At 47.2% G+C, this 19053-nt stretch overlaps 1 protein-coding gene across 3 annotated transcripts in view; it reads left to right on the forward strand.

Annotated features, from left to right (window-relative positions):
• Nucleotides 1–19053, forward strand: part of SLC6A19 (solute carrier family 6 member 19) — a 966903-nt gene that overhangs the window by 749873 nt on the left and 197977 nt on the right. The window lies entirely within an intron of this gene.

Consider the following 19053-nt stretch of genomic DNA (forward strand, 5'->3'; position numbering starts at 1 on the left):
CGATTAAAAAACTATTTAAGACGAGCCTGAAGATTGAAGCTCAGGAAAGTAAACCAGGAGAACACCTTGGAGCGACAGACAATCTTAGTAGGCCCCAACCAAACTAGTAGCCCCACTGCAGTTGTTCGATTAAAAAACTAATTAAGACGAGCCTGAAGATTGAAGCTCAGGAAAGTAAACCAGGAGAACACCTTGGAGCGACAGACAATCTTACTAGGCCCCAACCAAACTAGTAGCCCCACTGCAGTTGTTCGATTAAAAAACTATTTAAGACGAGCCTGAAGATTGAAGCTCAGGAAAGTAAACCAGGAGAACACCTTGGAGCGACAGACAATCTTAGTAGGCCCCAACCAAACTAGTAAGCCCCACTGCAGTTGTTTGATTAAAAAACTAATTAAGACGAGCCTGAAGATTGAAGCTCAGGAAAGTAAACCAGGAGAACACCTTGGAGCGACAGACAATCTTAGTAGGCCCCAACCAAACTAGTAGCCCCACTGCAGTTGTTTGATTAAAAAACTAATTAAGACGAGCCTGAAGATTGAAGCTCAGGAAAGTAAACCAGGAGAACAACTTGGAGCGACAGACAATCTTAGTAGGCCCCAACCAAACTAGTAAGCCCCACTGCAGTTGTTTGATTAAAAAATTAATTAAGACGAGCCTGACGATTGAAGCTCAGGAAAGTACACCAGGAGAACACCTTGGAGCGACATACAATCTAAGTAGGCCCCAACCAAACTAGTAGCCCCACTGCAGTTGTTCGATTAAAAAACTAATTAAGACGAGCCTGAAGATTGAAGCTCAGGAAAGTAAACCAGGAGAACACCTTGGAGCAACAGACAATCTTAGTAGCCCCACTGCAGTTGTTCGATTAAAAAACTATTTAAGACGAGCCTGAAGATTGAAGCTCAGGAAAGTAAACCAGGAGAACACCTTGGAGCGACAGACAATCTTAGTAGGCCCCAACCAAACTAGTAGCCCCACTGCAGTTGTTCGATTAAAAAACTAATTAAGACGAGCCTGAAGATTGAAGCTCAGGAAAGTAAACCAGGAGAACACCTTGGAGCGACAGACAATCTTACTAGGCCCCAACCAAACTAGTAGCCCCACTGCAGTTGTTCGATTAAAAAACTATTTAAGACGAGCCTGAAGATTGAAGCTCAGGAAAGTAAACCAGGAGAACACCTTGGAGCGACAGACAATCTTAGTAGGCCCCAACCAAACTAGTAAGCCCCACTGCAGTTGTTTGATTAAAAAACTAATTAAGACGAGCCTGAAGATTGAAGCTCAGGAAAGTAAACCAGGAGAACACCTTGGAGTGACAGACAATCTTAGTAGGCCCCAACCAAACTAGTAGCCCCACTGCAGTTGTTTGATTAAAAAACTAATTAAGACGAGCCTGAAGATTGAAGCTCAGGAAAGTAAACCAGGAGAACAACTTGGAGCGACAGACAATCTTAGTAGGCCCCAACCAAACTAGTAAGCCCCACTGCAGTTGTTTGATTAAAAAATTAATTAAGACGAGCCTGACGATTGAAGCTCAGGAAAGTACACCAGGAGAACACCTTCCTCGTCCTGTAGACTGCCCTGACCAGACAATGGCTGACTGTCATCAAGGCTTCCCTCTCCCTCGGCTGCAGACGCCTGCTCCTTTATGTGCGTCAAACTTTGCATCAGCAGACGCATTAGGGGGATGCTCATGCTTATTATGGCATTGTCTGCACTAACCAGCCATGTGCATTCCTCAAAACACTGAAGGACTTGACACAGGTCTTGTAGCTTCGACCACTGCACACCTGACAACTCCATGTCCGCCATCCAACTGCCTGCCCGTGTATGCGTGTCCTCCCACAAATACATAACAGCACGCCTCTGTTCGCACAGTCTCTGCAGCATGTGCAGTGTGGAGTTCCACCTGGTTGCAACGTCGATGATTAGGCGATGCTGGGGAAGGTTCAAAGACCGCTGATGGTTCTGCATACGGCTGGAGTGCACGGGCGAACGGCGGATATGCGAGCAAAGTCTGCGCACTTGGAGGAGCAGATCGGGTAACCCCGGATAACTTTTCAGGAAGCGCTGCACCACCAGGTTTAAGGTGTGAGCCAGGCAAGGAATGTGTTTCAGTTGTGAAAGGGCTATGGCAGCCATAAAATTCCTTCCGCTATCACTCACTACCTTACCTGCCTCAAGATATACAGTGCCCAGCCATGACTGAGTTTCTTTCTGCAAGAACTCGGACAGAACTTCCGCGGTGTGTCTGTTGTCGCCCAAACACTTCATTGCCGATACAGCCTGCTGACGCTTGCCACTAGGTGTCCCATAATGGCACACCTCGTGTGCAACAGTGGCAGCTGCGGATGGAGTGCTCATGCGACTGCGGTCTGTGGACAAGCTCTCGCTTCTGCAGGAGGATGAGGAGGAGGAGGAGGGGGGGTGAACGCCTACAGCCAACTGTTTCCTAGACCGTGGGCTAGGCAGAACTGTCCCAATATTGCTGTCCCCTGTGGACCCTGCATCCACCACATTAACCCAGTGAGCCGTGATGTACACGTAACGTCCCTGGCCATGCCTACTGGTCCATGCATCTGTTGTCAGGTGCACCTTTGTACTCACAGATTGCCTGAGTGCATGGACGATGCGGTCTTTTACATGCTGGTGGAGGGCTGGGATGGCTTTTCTCGAAAAGAAGTGTCGACTGGGTAGCTCGTAGCGTGGTTCAGCGTAGTCCATCAGGGCTTTGAAAGCTTCGCTTTCAACTAACCGGTAGGGCATCATCTCTAATGAGATTAGTCTAGCAATATGGGCGTTGAAACCCTGTGTACGCGGATGCGAGGATGAGTACTTCCTTTTCCTAACGAGAGTCTCATGTAGGGTGAGCTGGACTGGAGAGCTGCAGATCGTGGAACTAGCGGGGGTGCCGGTGGACATGGCAGACTGAGAGAGGGTTGGAGATGGTATTCTTGCTGGTGCCCTACATGCAGTGTTTCCTACTATGAAACTGGTGATTCCCTGACAGCTTTGGCCTGGCGACGAAATCTGCACATTTGCTGCAGGTGGTGCGGGAAATGGTGGGCTTACAGTGAGGGAAGCGATGTAGCGTTGCTGACTAGCTTCATTGGCCGAGGGTGCTACAACCTTAAGGGACGTTTGGTAGTTAGTCCAGGCTTGCAAATGCATGGTGGTTAAATGTCTACGCATGCAACTTGTATTTAGACTTTTAAGATTCTGACCTCTGCTTAAGGTAGTTGAACATTTTTGACAATGACTTTGCGCTGATCATTTGGATGTTGTTTAAAAAAATGCCAGACTGCACTCTTTCTACTATCGGATACCTTTACAGGCATTGCAGACTGAGCTTCTTTAAACGTATGTCCACGCTGTCCTACAACTGGTTTTGCAACGCGTTTTGGCCAGATACGGGCGTGGCAGATGGAACCTGTTGCGATGTTGATGCCGTCTGCGGTTCCTCCTCCTCTGCTTCAGAGCTACTGCTGCCTGCACCCTGTTCCCCCAATGGCTGCCAATCGGGGTCAACAACTGGGTCATCTATGACCTCCTGTTCTATCTCGTGTGCAACTTCGTCTGTGTCACCGTGTAAGCCGGTGGTATAGCGTTCGTGACGGGGCACCATAGTCTCATCAGGGTCTGCTTCTGGATCAGTACACCGTGAGGGCAATGTTGTGGTCTGAGTTAGAGGAACAGCATAGTAATCTGGCTGTGGCTGTGCATCTGTGCACTCCATGTCAGATTCAACTTGTAATGGGCATGGCCTGTTAACTGTTTCACTTTCTAACCCAGGAACGGTATGTGTAAAGAGCTCCATGGAGTAACCCGTTGTTTCGCCTGACGCATCCTTCTCTGTTGTTCTTGGTGAAGAAGACAAGGAAGCGACTTGTCCCTGACCGTGAACATCCCTGACCGTGAACATCCACTACCGACGCGCTGCTTTTACATTTAGCAGTTTCAGAAGAGGAGGCGAAAGAGCTAGTGGCTGAGTAAGCAAGGAAAGCCAAAACTTGTTCTTGCTGCTCCGGCTTTAAAAGCAGTTTTCCTACTCCCAGAAAATGGAGCGTTCGAGGCCTTGTGTAGCCAGACGACGAACCTGGCTCAACAACTCGAGACTTAGGTGCTATATTGCTTTGCTCCACCACCACTACCATCATTACCAGCTGGCAATGACCGCCCACGGCCACGACCTCTTCCACCAGACTTCCTCATTGTTTGAAAAACGTGAGCAAACTAACTGTATTTGCTACTGTAAAACCAGTTACAAGGTGAACTCAAACTTCTGTTGGATTTATATATCCCTTTATAGGTGGGTCAGACTGCAGGGAAAACCAGGCCCAATGTATAACAGTACACAGCTTCAGTGGCAGACAGATATGCCACTAACAGGACTGATGCAGATGCAGACACTAACAATTCAAATCTCCCCCTTTTTATTTTTTCTGGGAGAATATTGAAGAAATGTGGCCCACTCTCATACAGTATATGTTCTGTGGCACAAAATTTGAGACAGGTGGCGCACACACAGGAGTGGCACTGAAGCGGAAATGCCAATCTTAATCTCCCACTATTTTTTTTTCAGGGAGAATTTAAAAGAAATCTGACCCAGTATTACACACTGGGTTTAATGTGGCACACAATTTGAGACAGGTGGCACACACAGGAGTGGCACAGAAGCAGAAATACCAATCTTAATCTCCCACTATTTTTTTTTCAGGGAGAATTTAAAAGAAATCTGACCCAGTATTAAACACTGGCTTTAATGTGGCACACAATTTGAGACAGGTGGCACACACAGGAGTGGCACTGAAGCGGAAATGCCAATCTTAATCTCCGACTATTTTTTTTTTCAGGGAGAATTTAAAAGAAATCTGACCCAGTATTAAACACTGGCTTTAATGTGGCACACAATTTGAGACAGGTGGCACACACAGGAGTGGCACTGAAGCGGAAATGCCAATCTTAATCTCCGACTATTTTTTTTTTCAGGGAGAATTTAAAAGACATCTGACCCAGTATTACACACTAGGTTTAATGTGGCACACAATTTGAGATAGGTGGCACACACTGGAGTGGCACTGAAGCAGAAATGCCAATTTTAATCTCCCACTATTTTTTTTTTCATGGAGAATTTAAAAGAAATCTGACCCAGTATTACACACTGGGTTTAATGTGGCACACAATTTGAGACAGGTGGCACACACAGGAATGGCACTGAAGCGGAAATGCCAATCTTAATCTCCCACTATTTTTTTTTCAGGGAGAATTTAAAAGAAATCTGACCCAGTATTACACACTAGGTTTAATGCGGCACACAATTTGAGACCGGTGGCACACACAGGAGTGGCACAGAAGCAGAAATGCCAATCTTAATCTCCCACTATTTTTTTTTTTTTCAGGGAGAATTTAAAAGAAATCTGACCCAGTATTACACACTGGGTTTTATGTGGCACACAATTTGAGACAGGTGGCACACACTGGAGTGGCACTGAAGCTGAAATGCCAATCTTAATCTCCCACTATTTTTTTTTTTCAGGGAGAATTTAAAAGAAATCTGACCCAGTATAACACACTGGGTTTAATACATAGTAACATAGTAACATAGTTAGTAAGGCCGAAAAAAGACATTTGTCCATCCAGTTCAGCCTATATTCCACCATAATAAATCCCCAGATTTAAGTCCTTCTACAGAACCTAATAATTGTATGATACAATATTGTTCTGCTCCAGGAAGACATCCAGGCCTCTCTTGAACCCCTCGACTGAGTTCGCCATCACCACCTCCTCAGGCAAGCAATTCCAGATTCTCACTGCCCTAACAGTAAAGAATCCTATTCTATGTTGGTGGAAAAACCTTCTCTCCTCCAGACGCAAAGAATGCCCCCTTGTGCTCGTCACCTTCCTTGGTATAAACAGATCCTCAGCAAGATATTTGTATTGTCCCCTTATATACTTATACATGGTTATTAGATCGCCCCTCAGTCGTCTTTTTTCTAGACTAAATAATCCTAATTTCGCTAAACTATCTGGGTATTGTAGTTCTCCCATCCCCTTTATTAATTTTGCTGCCCTCCTTTGTACTCTCTCTAGTTCCATGATATCCTTCCTGAGCACCGGTGCCCAAAACTGGACACAGTACTCCATGTGCGGTCTAACTAGCGATTTGTACAGAGGCAGTATAATGCTCTCATCATGTGTATCCAGACCTCTTTTAATGCACCCCATGATCCTGTTTGCCTTGGCAGCTGCTGCCTGGCACTGGCTGCTCCAGGTAAGTTTATCATTAACTAGGATCCCCAAGTCCTTCTCCCTGTCAGATTTACCCAGTGGTTTCCCATTCAGTGTGTAATGGTGATATTGATTCCTTCTTCCCATGTGTATAACCTTACATTTATCATTGTTAAACCTCATCTGCCACCTTTCAGCCCAAGTTTCCAACTTATCCAGATCCATCTGTAGCAGAATACTATCTTCTCTTGTATTAACTGCTTTACATAGTTTTGTATCATCTGCAAATATCGATATTTTACTGTGTAAACCTTCTACCAGATCATTAATGAATATGTTGAAGAGAACAGGTCCCAATACTGACCCCTGCGGTACCCCACTGGTCACAGCGACCCAGTTAGAGACTATACCATTTATAACAACCCTCTGCTTTCTATCACTAAGCCAGTTACTAACCCATTTACACACATTTTCCCCCAGACCAAGCATTCTCATTTTGTGTACCAATCTCTTGTGCGGCACGGTATCAAACGCTTTGGAAAAATCGAGATATACCACGTCCAATGACTCACCGTGGTCCAGCCTATAGCTTACCTCTTCATAGAAACTGATTAGATTGGTTTGACAGGAGCGATTTCTCATAAACCCATGCTGATATGGAGTTAAACAGTTATTCTCATTGAGATAATCCAGAATAACATCCCTCAGAAACCCTTCAAATATTTTACCAACAATAGAGGTGAGACTTACTGGCCTATAATTTCCAGGTTCACTTTTAGAGCCCTTTTTGAATATTGGCACCACATTTGCTATGCGCCAGTCCTGCGGAACAGACCCTGTCGCTATAGAGTCCCTAAAAATAAGAAATAATGGTTTATCTATTACATTACTTAGTTCTCTTAGTACTCGTGGGTGTATGCCATCCGGACCCGGAGATTTATCTATTTTAATCTTATTTAGCCGGTTTCGCACCTCTTCTTGGGTTAGATTGGTGACCCTTAATATAGGGTTTTCATTGTTTCTTGGGATTTCACCTAGCATTTCATTTTCCACCGTGAATACCGTGGAGAAGAAGGTGTTTAATATGTTAGCTTTTTCCTCGTCATCTACAACCATTCTTTCCTCGCTATTTTTTAAGGGGCCTACATTTTCAGTTTTTATTCTTTTACTATTGATATAGTTGAAGAACAGTTTGGGATTAGTTTTACTCTCCTTAGCAATGTGCTTCTCTGTTTCCTTTTTGGCAGCTTTAATTAGTTTTTTAGATAAAGTATTATTCTCCCTATAGTTTTTTAGAGCTTCAATGGTGCCATCCTGCTTTAGTAGTGCAAATGCTTTCTTTTTACTGTTAATTGCCTGTCTTACTTCTTTGTTTAGCCACATTGGGTTTTTCCTATTTCTAGTCCTTTTATTCCCACAAGGTATAAACCGCTTACAGTGCCTATTTAGGATGTTCTTAAACATTTCCCATTTATTATCTGTATTCTTATTTCTGAGGATATTGTCCCAGTCTACCAGATTAAGGGCATCTCTAAGCTGGTCAAACTTTGCCTTCCTAAAGTTCAGTGTTTTTGTGACTCCCTGACAAGTCCCCCTAGTGAAAGACAGGTGAAACTGCACAATATTGTGGTCGCTATTTCCTAGATGCCCGACCACCTGCAGATTTGTTATTCTGTCAGGTCTATTAGATATTATTAGGTCTAAAAGTGCTGCTCCTCTGGTTGGATTCTGCACCAATTGTGAAAGATAATTTTACTTGGTTATTAGCAGAAACATGTTGCCTTTATGGGTTTCACAGGTTTCTGTTTCCCAGTTAATATCCGGGTAGTTAAAGTCCCCCATAACCAGGACCTCATTATGGGTTGCAGCTTCATCTATCTGCTTTAGAAGTAGACTTTCCATGGTTTCTGTTATATTTGGGGGTTTGTAACAGACCCCAATGAGAATTTTGTTACCATTTTTCCCTCCATGAATTTCGACCCATATGGCACACAATTTGAGACAGGTGGCACACACAGGAATGGCACTGAAGCGGAAATGCCAATCTTAATCTCCAACTATTTTTTTTTCAGGGAGAATTTAAAAGAAATCTGACCCAGTATTACACACTAGGTTTAATGCGGCACACAATTTGAGACCGGTGGCACACACAGGAGTGGCACAGAAGCAGAAATGCCAATCTTAGTCTCCCACTATTTTTTTTTCAGGGAGAATTTAAAAGAAATCTGACCCAGTATTACACACTGGGTTTAATGTGGCACACAATTTGAGACAGGTGGCATACACTGGAGTGGCACTGAAGCGGAAATGCCAATCTTAATCTCCCACTATTTTTACTCTAAATTTACTCTATGAAATGTCCAATTCAGTATTTCAAGAGTAGGATACTCCATTCCATTATTGCTTAAAAATCATAAAACTTTGTCTTTTTCTTTTTATATTTCTCTGCTTTGGTGGGTAATTTGTTTCTATACGGAGCACATATTTTTTATAGCAAATGTGATCGATGACACTCCGTTATCAGTGAAGTATCATGAACCATACATTTTTGGCTCCTGTTACTCAGCCAATAGGCGTGTGGGGATTGCTTGTGAGTCACTGTAATGCCACATCCATCTTGGTTGTGGTATTACTGTGATTGGCTGGCCATCTAACTTTATCAGGGATTAAAAAAGGACAGGCGCTGCCCGGCTCTGCACACTGACACCATTGCACAGCTCTGTGACACTTTGTATTAGAGGGATAGAGTGCTTGTCTAGGCCTGTGTGCACAGTATAACAAATCAGAGGCCTGTAGTGTTGATGTACAATTGGTCCGGAAGTTTTCAGACCCCTTTACATTTTTCACTCATTGTTTCATTGCAGCCATGTGGTAAATTCAAAAAAGTTCATATTTTTTTCACATTAATGTACCCCATCTTAACTGAAAAAAAAAGAAATGTAGAAATGTTTGCAAACGTAATAAAAAAGAAAAACTAAAATATCACATGGTCATAAGTATAAAAACCCTTTGCTCAGACACTCATGTTTAAGTCACATGCTGTCCATTTCCTTGTGATCCTCCTTGAGATGATTCTACTCCTTCAATGGAGGCCAGCCTTTAATTAATTAAGCGGATAGGACTTGATTTGGAAAGGCACAGACCTGTCTATATAAGACCTCACTACTCACAGTGCATGTCAGACCTAATGAGAATCATGAGGTCAAAGGAAGTGGCCAAGAAGCTCAGAGACAAAATTGTGGCAAGGCACAGATCTGGCCAAGGTTACAACACAATTTCTGCAATACTCTCAATTTCTCCTCATTACTATGGTGACCCCAAGTTGTGCAGAGGATTTCTCAACCTATGTTTGCTGCATTTTCATTTTTTGCCTCAGCATTTTCAGACAGACATGGCCAATGTAGCTTTCCTTGCCTTTCATCTGGAGGAAGAGGCTTTAGCTTGGTTCAACCCCCTAATGGAGCGGAATGATCCCATCGTGTCTGATCTGCAGGTATTCTTGGACACGTTCCGCAAGATATTTGATGAGCCTGTTCGTGCCACATCTGCCATGGAGTCTCTCTTCAATTTGCACCAGGGCTCTCTCTCTGTCGGTCAGTATGCCATCCATTTCCGCACCTTGGCTTCGGAACTCCAGTGGACCAATGAGCCCCTGGTCGGAGTCTTCCGGCGAGGGTTATCTGGAAGAATCAAGGATGAATTGGCAAGCAGGGACCTACCCGAGACCCTGGATGATCTCATATCCCTCGCCGTTCGGATTGACCTGCGTCTTCAGCAGCATTCCAGAGAGAGGCTTCTCGAGAAGCAATTTCCTCATCCAGCGTCTTTTTCACCGAAACCTCGGTTTCCGCTTTGTCCTGCTCCGGTCTTCGAGGATGAGCCCATGGAGCTTGACTGCGTAAAGGTAAAGAGGAATCAGCAGGAGGAGATTCTCATTAGGAATCCATATCGTTATGGTAGACGTTCCACTTCCGGTCAATGCAGTGGAACTGAGAAGTTGGAAAAACTCTTCCGCCTAGGACAGGTAAAGGAGACCTCCCTTGGTGAGAATGACTCTTCTCTCTCGCTAACCCTATCTATACAGGTGATCTTCGGGAAGGTGCGGTTCTCCGAGATGGCCTATCTGGACTCTGGGTCTGGTGGAAATTTCATCCAGCAAGCTGTGGCCAGACGGTTCGGGATTCCAATCGTTCCACTGCAGCGGTCCTGGCGCATTGCCTCCGTAGATGGTAGATCCCTGAAAGATGCCATTATCGGTATCACCGAAGAGGTGGAGCTTCTAATTGGGGCACTCCACAGAGAGAAAATTACCTTCTATGTGTTACCGAATCTTTCTCCACCATTACTTCTAGGTCTTCCATGGCTACGCCTCCATGAACCTGTCCTGGATTGGCGGTCTGGAGATGTCCTTCGATGGGGTCAGTCTTGCCATGAACACTGCATCAAACCAGTACGGCCTGATTCTACCCCGCGGCCTCCTGCAGCTTTACCCGGGTTACCTTCTGCCTACTGGTCCTTCGCGGATGTATTCAACAAGAGGGAATCTGAGACACTTCCGCCTCACAGGCCTTACGATTGCCCCATCGATCTAATCCCTGGATCTACTCCACCTCGAGGTAGGATCTACCCTCTTTCTCCTACTGAGACTCAAGCCATGTCTGATTACATCAAGGAGAATTTGGCCCGAGGGTTTATCCAAAAGTCCTCCTCCCCAGCTGGAGCTGGGTTCTTCTTCATCAAGAAGAAAGATGGGTCTCTTCGCCCATGTATTGACTACCGTGGTCTCAACCTAATAACGGTAAAGAACAGATACCCTCTTCCCTTAATTCCTGAGCTCTTTGATCGGCTTCGAGGTTCTAGGATTTTCACCAAGTTGGATCTCCGTGGGGCTTACAACCTCGTCAGGATACGATCCGGGGATAAGTGGAAAACTGCCTTCAACACGCGAGATGGTCACTATGAATATCGGGTCATGCCTTTCGGGTTAAGCAATGCACCCGCCGTCTTCCAGGAGTTTGTCAATGACGTGTTCCGTGACCTGCTCTATGTTTGTGTAATGGTATATCTAGATGACATCCTGGTGTTTTCTCCCGACTTACCAACTCACAGGAGAAATGTTCGTCTCGTTCTCCAAAGATTGAGGGAGAATCGTCTCTACGCGAAGTTTGAAAAATGTCTGTTTGAACGGAGGTCTTTACCCTTTCTTGGCTATATTATTTCCGATACAGGTCTGGAGATGGATCCTGAGAAGGTCTCTGCCGTGTTAAAGTGGCCCTAACCTGAGGGAATCAAGGCCATTCAGCGGTTTCTAGGATTCGCCAACTGCTATCGGCAATTCATTCCCTAATTCTCTTCTCTGGTAAGACCACTCACCGCCCTGACTTGTAAAGGTGCCAAACCTAAGGATTGGACTCCTGAGGCTGAATCGGCTTTCACCTCCCTCAAGCAAGCCTTCTCAACTGCACCAGCTCTTCATAGGCCTATGATCAACAAACAGTTTTTCCTTGAGGTGGACGCTTCGTCATCCGGAGCTGGAGCAGTCCTCACACAAAAACTGCCTACCGGTAAGATGGTAACCTGTGGTTTCTTCTCCAAGGCATTTTCACCTTGTGAAAGTAACTACTCAATAGGCAATAGAGAGTTACTAGCAATTAAGCTAGCCTTAGAGGAATGGCGATATCTGCTTGAAGGTGCAGTTCATCCAGTCATCATTTACACTGATCATAAGAATCTGTCCTATATTCAGTCTGCTCAAAGACTCAATCCTCGCCAAGCTCGTTGGTCATTATTCTTTGCTCGGTTCAATTTCTCTCTCCATTTCCGTCCTGCAGAGAACAATATCAAAGCCGATGCGCTTTCTAGGTCCTCCTTGTCAGATGACCATGAAGAGGAGTTTCAGTATATCATTGAACCATCCAAGATGATCACGGTGGCTTCAGTCAAGCTGTCGCAGCTCCCTCCCGGAAAGACCCTTGTAACTGAAAGAGACAAGAAGCAAGTTCTTCGCTGGGGTCATTCTTCTAAGCTTGCCGGACACACCGGTCAGAAGAAGACGTTACAACTAATATCTCAACACCACTGGTGGTCCACCTTGCGCTAAGATGTTCTGAACTTTGTTGCAGCCTGTCCCTCCTGTGCTCATAATAAAACACCCAAGAAACTGCCAGCCGGTCACCTCCTCCCGCTCCCGATTCCGTCTGCTCCCTGGCAACACATTGCCATGGATTTCATCACAGATCTGCCAGCATCATCTGGTTGTACAGTAATCTGGGTTGTTGTGGACCGGTTCTCCAAGATGGGACATTTCACTCCACTGTCTGGTCTTCCTTCCGCTTCTAAACTCGCAGAGCTCTTCATTCAGCATGTCCTTCGGCTTCACGGACTTCCACTCCACATTGTTTCCGACAGAGGAGTCCAATTCATTTCCCGATTCTGGCGATCCCTCTGTAAACTGTTGGATGTCACCCTGGACTTCTCCTCGGCCTATCACCCACAATCTAATGGCCAAGTGGAGAGAGTGAATCAAGTCCTCACCAACTATCTGCGACACTTCGTGAATGGTCACCACATCGACTGGGCTGACCTGCTGCCATGGGCTGAGTTTTCCTACAATAATCATGTCGGTGAGTCCTCCTCTAACTCCCCATTTTTCATTGTTTATGGACAGCATCCTAAGTTTCCGACTCCATTGCCTCTTGCTTCCGGTAATCCTGCAGCTGAGTGCCTGGCCAAGGACTTCATAAAAGTCTGGACTGAGACGAGGACCTCACTGGAGCAGGCATCTGTTCGAACCAAGGAACATGTGGATAAGAGACGTCTGGATCCTCCATCTTTCCAATCCCGGAGATAAGGTATGGCTATCTTCCAGGCACATCCGTCTTAAAGTCCCTTCTTATAAGCTGGCTCCTCGTTTCATCAGTCCCTTTGAAGTACTCCACCGGATCAACGATGTGTGCTATCGTTTGAAATTGCCTGTCTCATTACGGATCCATAACTCCTTCCATGTATCCCTGCTGAAATCAGTTGTTCTCAGTCGCTTCACCCAAGATCCAGGTAATTTTCCTTCTCCTGTCAGTTCCGAGGACGTCTATGAAGTGAAGGACATCCTGGCCATGAAGAAAAGAGGGGGCAGGTCACTCTTTCTGGTTGACTGGAAGGGATATGGTCCTGAAGAGAGATCCTGGGAGCCTGTGGAGAACATTAATGCCCCGGTTCTTCTTAGAAGGTTCCTGGCAGGTTTGAAGAAGGGGGGATGTAAGGGGGGGGGGGGGTACTGTCATGCCCTCAGCCACAGGTCTGGTCTCCGCTGCGCAGGGAGACCGGCGCCTATTACACAGCTTTGCTCACACTGTCCATGGCTCCAGACGTTCAGCGGCTCCTTTCTCTGCTAAGAACATGCATCCTCTTGGCAGGTATCCTGGAAATGCTCTTAGGAGCCGCGCCCCGCTTCCTGCACATACTTAAAACAGCAGGACACCTGTTCGCTATTAGGGCTGTCTGTGTCATGATGCTCTGTGCATAAAAAGCACCCTCCCCTTATGGGAGGTGCCTGGGCAACATGTTCATTCTCTGGATAGTTGCCCCAGCATCAGGCCACACACTGCTGTGCTCTGCACCTTAAAGGGAACCTGTCACCCCGTTTTTTGAGATTGAGATATAAATACTGTTAAATAGGGCCTGCGCTGTGTGTTACTATAGTGTATGTAGTGTACCCCGATTCCCCACCTATGCTGAGAAATAACTTACCAAAGTCGCCGTTTTCGCCCGTCAATCAGGCTGGTCAGGTCGGGAGGGCGTGTTCACAGCGCTGGTTCTTCCTCAGCTTTACGTTGGTGGCGTAGTGGTGTGCGCCTGTTGAAGTGACTAATCCACTGTGGGCACGTGAACAAGCAGCGCGCGATCTGCGCTGTCATCCCTTTCGTCGGTGGGGGCGGCCATCTTCCTGGGGCCGCACGTGCGCAGATCGAGTGCTCTGCTGCACGGGGCTTCAGGAAAATGGCCGCGGGATGCCGCGCGTGCGCATTAGAGATCGCGGCGGCCATTTTCCCAAAGCCGAGTTTGCATCTCAGCTTTGGGAAAATGGCCGCCGCGATCTCTAATGCGCACGCGCGGCATCCCGCGGCCATTTTCCTGAAGCCCCGTGCAGCAGAGCACTCGATCTGCGCACGCGCGGCCCCAGGAAGATGGCCGCCCCCACCGACAAAAGGGATGACAGCGCAGATCGCGCGCTGCTTGTTCACTGCCCACAGTGGATTAGTCACTTCAACAGGCGCACACCACTACGCCACCAACGTAAAGCTGAGGAAGAACCAGCGCTGTGAACACGCCCTCCCGACCTGACCAGCCTGATTGACAGGCGAAAACGGCGACTTTGGTAAGTTATTTCTCAGCATAGGTGGGGAATCAGGGTACACTACATACACTATAGTAACACACAGCGCAGGCCCTATTTAACAGTATTTATATCTCAATCTCAAAAAACGGGGTGACAGGTTCCCTTTAATGATACCTCTATTTTCACAGAGTTCTATTCTGGCGATTCCCATCCTGGACTGCTCTGGTCTCTCTGGTTCCCACTCCAAGTTGTCTTGCCTCTTCTCACGGAACCCTCCTGACCCAGCTATCAGTGGGATCAACCTTTCTGGACTTCATGGAGCTTCTGGGATTCTCTCCACCAGCAGGCCCAAGTATTCTATTGTGTTGCTAGTTTGTCAGTACGGGTCGTCCTCTGGTCCTGGTTTCATGGCATTCAGGCCACCTGGTGTTGTGACGGGGGAATCCCTGTATAGGGGTACACCTAGCCCGGTGCTCCACTATGTGGTACAGTGTTATGATCCAGAGGTTCTTTCCCCCTGACTCCGTTTTCCATTTTGTTTTTACCTTGTTAATAAATATCTTTTGGTTTATGAGATCCACTCTCCTGTCTTTTGAGTATCGGGTATACAGCCGCCACTGCACCATCAGTGGTCTAGTGAGTCCACTATACCTTATCCCACCCTGTGGGCATTATAGTATGTGTGGAGAAAACCAGGCACTGCTCATCACTAGTGTTGAGCGATACCTTCTGATATCGGAAAGTATCGGTATCGGATAGGATCGGCCGATATTCAAAAATTATCGGATATCGCCGATACCGATACCCGATCCCAATGCAAGTCAATGGGACCAAAATATCAGAATTAAAATAAACCCTTTCTTTCCTTGTAGGTTCATTCTACATGAAGGAAAACAACTAAGAATAATGCAGGATGTATTTGGGGAGGTGGCGGAGACATTAAAGTCATAGAGGTTTAGCCCAATCAAATAGAATAGCATGTTTTTTTGTTTTTTTTTTAAAGACGTTCGGAGTGACAAAGATATTGACTATGTAAATATTTTTTTTATTTTGTCAGATATTGATGTTTCACTATTCCACGCCCTTCCCCTTCTTTTTTTTTTTACTTTTCCCACACTTTCATCTTCATCATCATCAGCATCTTTGACATCAACTTCTTCTTCACCTTATTCATCTTCTTCTTCATCCTTTACCTTTTTTTTTTTTTATTACATTCTTCATATTCATTTTATTCAACTATTATTATTCTTCCTATTCTACATATTCATTTTATTCAACTGTATTATTCTTCCTATTCTACTTCTTCATCATATTCTCATTTGTGACAGGCATTCCCGTAGTTGTTATCTATAAAAGTTGGAAGATTACACCTTCCGTTCTGCCAGTCACAAAAGTTACATTTGTCCGCGTTCAGTTTGGCCTGCAGCATCAGGCTTTATCCAGGGGCACCACGAGGAGGAACGGACTCACCCCCATACACTGCTTAGTCTTCTTCTGCATATAATTGAGATAATATCTTTTGCTCTGATATTAAGTGTTATGCTTAATGTTCTTCTGCTCTTTGTTCTGCAGCCTCTTGTTCTTCTGCTTCTCGGTCTTCCATGTCGTCGTCTCCAGTGTCGTCATCTCCGCCGTCGTCCTCTCCGCCGTCGTCGTCTCCGCCGTCGTCGTCGTCATCATCGGGGTGGTCTTCCGGGTTGTCGTCGTCGTCGTCATCGGGGTGGTCTTCCAGGTCGTCGACTTTAGGGTCTTCAACTTGGAAATGTAGCAGAAGGTACAAGAAGGCTGAGAAAATGCCAAGAACCAGATGATGGAACTGGAACTCGGATGGCTACCCGAAGGTTCAAGAGCCTATGGAACTACCGAGGACCAGCTGACGTTACTGGAACCCGGTTACTAAGCAGGAGGTACCCGTGCTAAAAAGCACTACCAAGGACCGTCTGACGTTGGCGGAACTCGGATACCCAGAAGGAGGCACCTAAGCCAAAGGCTCTGCCCAGAACCAGCTGACGGTACTGGAACCAGGATGGGGAGCAGAAGGTAAAAGAGCAAAAGACACTGCCGAGAACCAGCTGACGGTGCTGGAACCAGGTGGTGGACCCGAAGGCCCACAGGAGAGGAGAGAACAGCTAGGCCACGAGGCAGCCGCAGTTACCGAACCCCAACAGTCCTACAGGGGGAGCTGGGCCTACTGGCACTACAGAACCAGCCTTGACTACCAGTTCACGCAGCCCACATAGGAAGCTCCTAAACTGGAGGCACCCTGGAGTTGGCTAACCCGACCGCACCACGACGGGGCAAGCATAGGCGTCTCAGTGAGCTTGACACAACCCGGAAACAGCTGACGGTGCTGAAACCAGGCTTGGCACGAGGGAGTACCTGTGACAAAAACACTGCCGAGAACCAGCTGGCGGTGCTGGAACCCAGATGCGTTGCCCCAGTGTGCAAGAGCCAATGGCACGACCGAGGACCAGCTGACGGTGCTGGAACCCGGTTACTAAGCTGTAGGTGCCCGCGCTTAAAAGCACTACCAAGGACCGCCTGACGTTGGCGGAACTCGGATACCCAGGAGGAGGCACCTAAGCCAAATGCTCGGCCTGGAACCAGCTGACGGTGCTGGAACCAGATGGTGGACCCCAAGGCCCACAGGAGAGGAGAGAACAGCTAGGCCGCGAGGCAGCCGCAGTTACCGAACCCCAACAGTCCTACAGGGGGAGCTGGGCCTACTGGCACTACAGAACCAGCCTTGACTACCAGTTCACGCAGCCCACATAGGAAGCTCCTAAACTGGAGGCACCCTGGAGTTGGCTAACCCGACTGCAACACGACGGGGCAAGCATAGGCGTCTCAGCGAGTTTGACACAACCCGGAAACAGCTGACGGTGCTGAAACCAGGTTTGGCATGAGGGAGTACCTGTGACAAAAACACTGCCGAGAACCAGCTGGCGGTGCTGGAACCCGGATGCGTTGCCTATCAACGATTGTCTTCCTACAGCCCCAACTAGCGGTGTTGGAGAAAAAGGTAAGCAGGGGGAGCAGAGTGTAGGCCGAAGCCTGCACTGGAGTCAGCTTTGTGTCTGTGTTGCGTTTTCAGGACACTTTGCCGGCTACACAGTGGGGGAACAGCAGGCGGTGCTGAACCCCACTAACACATTGGCTGGTGTTTTTCTCTGTGCAGCTAGCACTTCCGGGCAAAAACTAGCGTTGTTACAGCCCAGGGTCAGCAGGAGGAGGAGAGGAGCAGAGTGTAGGCCGAAGCCTAGTTGAACCAATTTCAAAGGTAACCTTTAACCCCCCCTCAGGTGTTACAAAGTACAAGAGCCACACCTTGTGCAGCATTAATGCTGCACAAGTAAAAGGTTGCTCTATTAATTTTTCTACTTGCACACGCTGAATGCAACACGTACACAATTTAGCCCATTCTACAGTCAAACTGTAGTTGAGGCGTGACTTGTATTTTTAAGGAGACGCAGCATAGGTGTCCCAAATAACGCCTTTGTGCTTGGCGCAGCTTCCTGAGCGTTGTTTTTTGCTGTACAGGAGTCTGCGCTCTTGTGTTATCCCTTGGCAATGCCCTGTTAGCGCTGCCCGTCTTATGACCTCATTTCATGTTGGCCGCTGCGGTTAACGATGGCCATAAATCCCAGACCCACAGTGCCTTTTCATAAAGTCACACTGCGGTGCTGGGATTCGTGGCCTTGAGCAGTAAATATTTTCGACGCTCACACATGTCCTTACACCTGCTTCAGATTGGCGGCCTCTACTGATCCCTTTTCGCATGCCGCGGCCATGAGGCCGCACAGTCTGAAGAAGGCGGAAGGAGATGAGTGACGACAGGCGAACATATGCACTGCTCGTGCCCATAAACCACACCCTCGCTGACAAAATAAATAAGACAACGAGGGGCGTTGTTTCACGCAGGGCGGATGCACAGGCGCAGCCAGCTAACCATGATGTCAAAAGACAGGAAGCGCTACCAAGAGGGGTGCTGCGTATCATTAGAAAGGAAAGTCACACCTCAGGGACAGTGGAATGGTCTCAATGAGACACATTTTGTACGTGTTGAGTTCCACGTGGGCAAGGAGAAAAAGTCAGCCACCTTGTACAAATGCAGCAGTACTGCTGAACAAGGTGGCTGTTATACATAGAAACACCTGGGGGTGGGGGGCAGGCTCCCTTCAATTTCAGTTCATGTGCCTGCATGGCGTTTGCAGGGCACGTTGCCGGCTACACAGCTGGGGAACAGCTGGCGGTGCTGAACCCCACTGACACATTGGCTGGTGTTTTTCTCTGTGCAGCTAGCACTTCCAGGCTAAAACTGGCGGTGTTATGAGCCCAGGGTCAGCAGGAGGAGGAGAGGAGCAGAGTGTAGGCCGAAGCCTGCACTGGTGGCAGCTTTTGTTCTGTTGTGCCTGCGTGGCGTTTGCAGGTCACGTTGCCGTCTACACAGCTGGGGAACAGCTGGCGGTGCTGAACCCCACTAACAC

The sequence above is a fragment of the Ranitomeya imitator genome, chromosome 6 (assembly GCF_032444005.1).
Source record: "Ranitomeya imitator isolate aRanImi1 chromosome 6, aRanImi1.pri, whole genome shotgun sequence".
Taxonomy (NCBI): domain Eukaryota; kingdom Metazoa; phylum Chordata; class Amphibia; order Anura; family Dendrobatidae; genus Ranitomeya; species Ranitomeya imitator.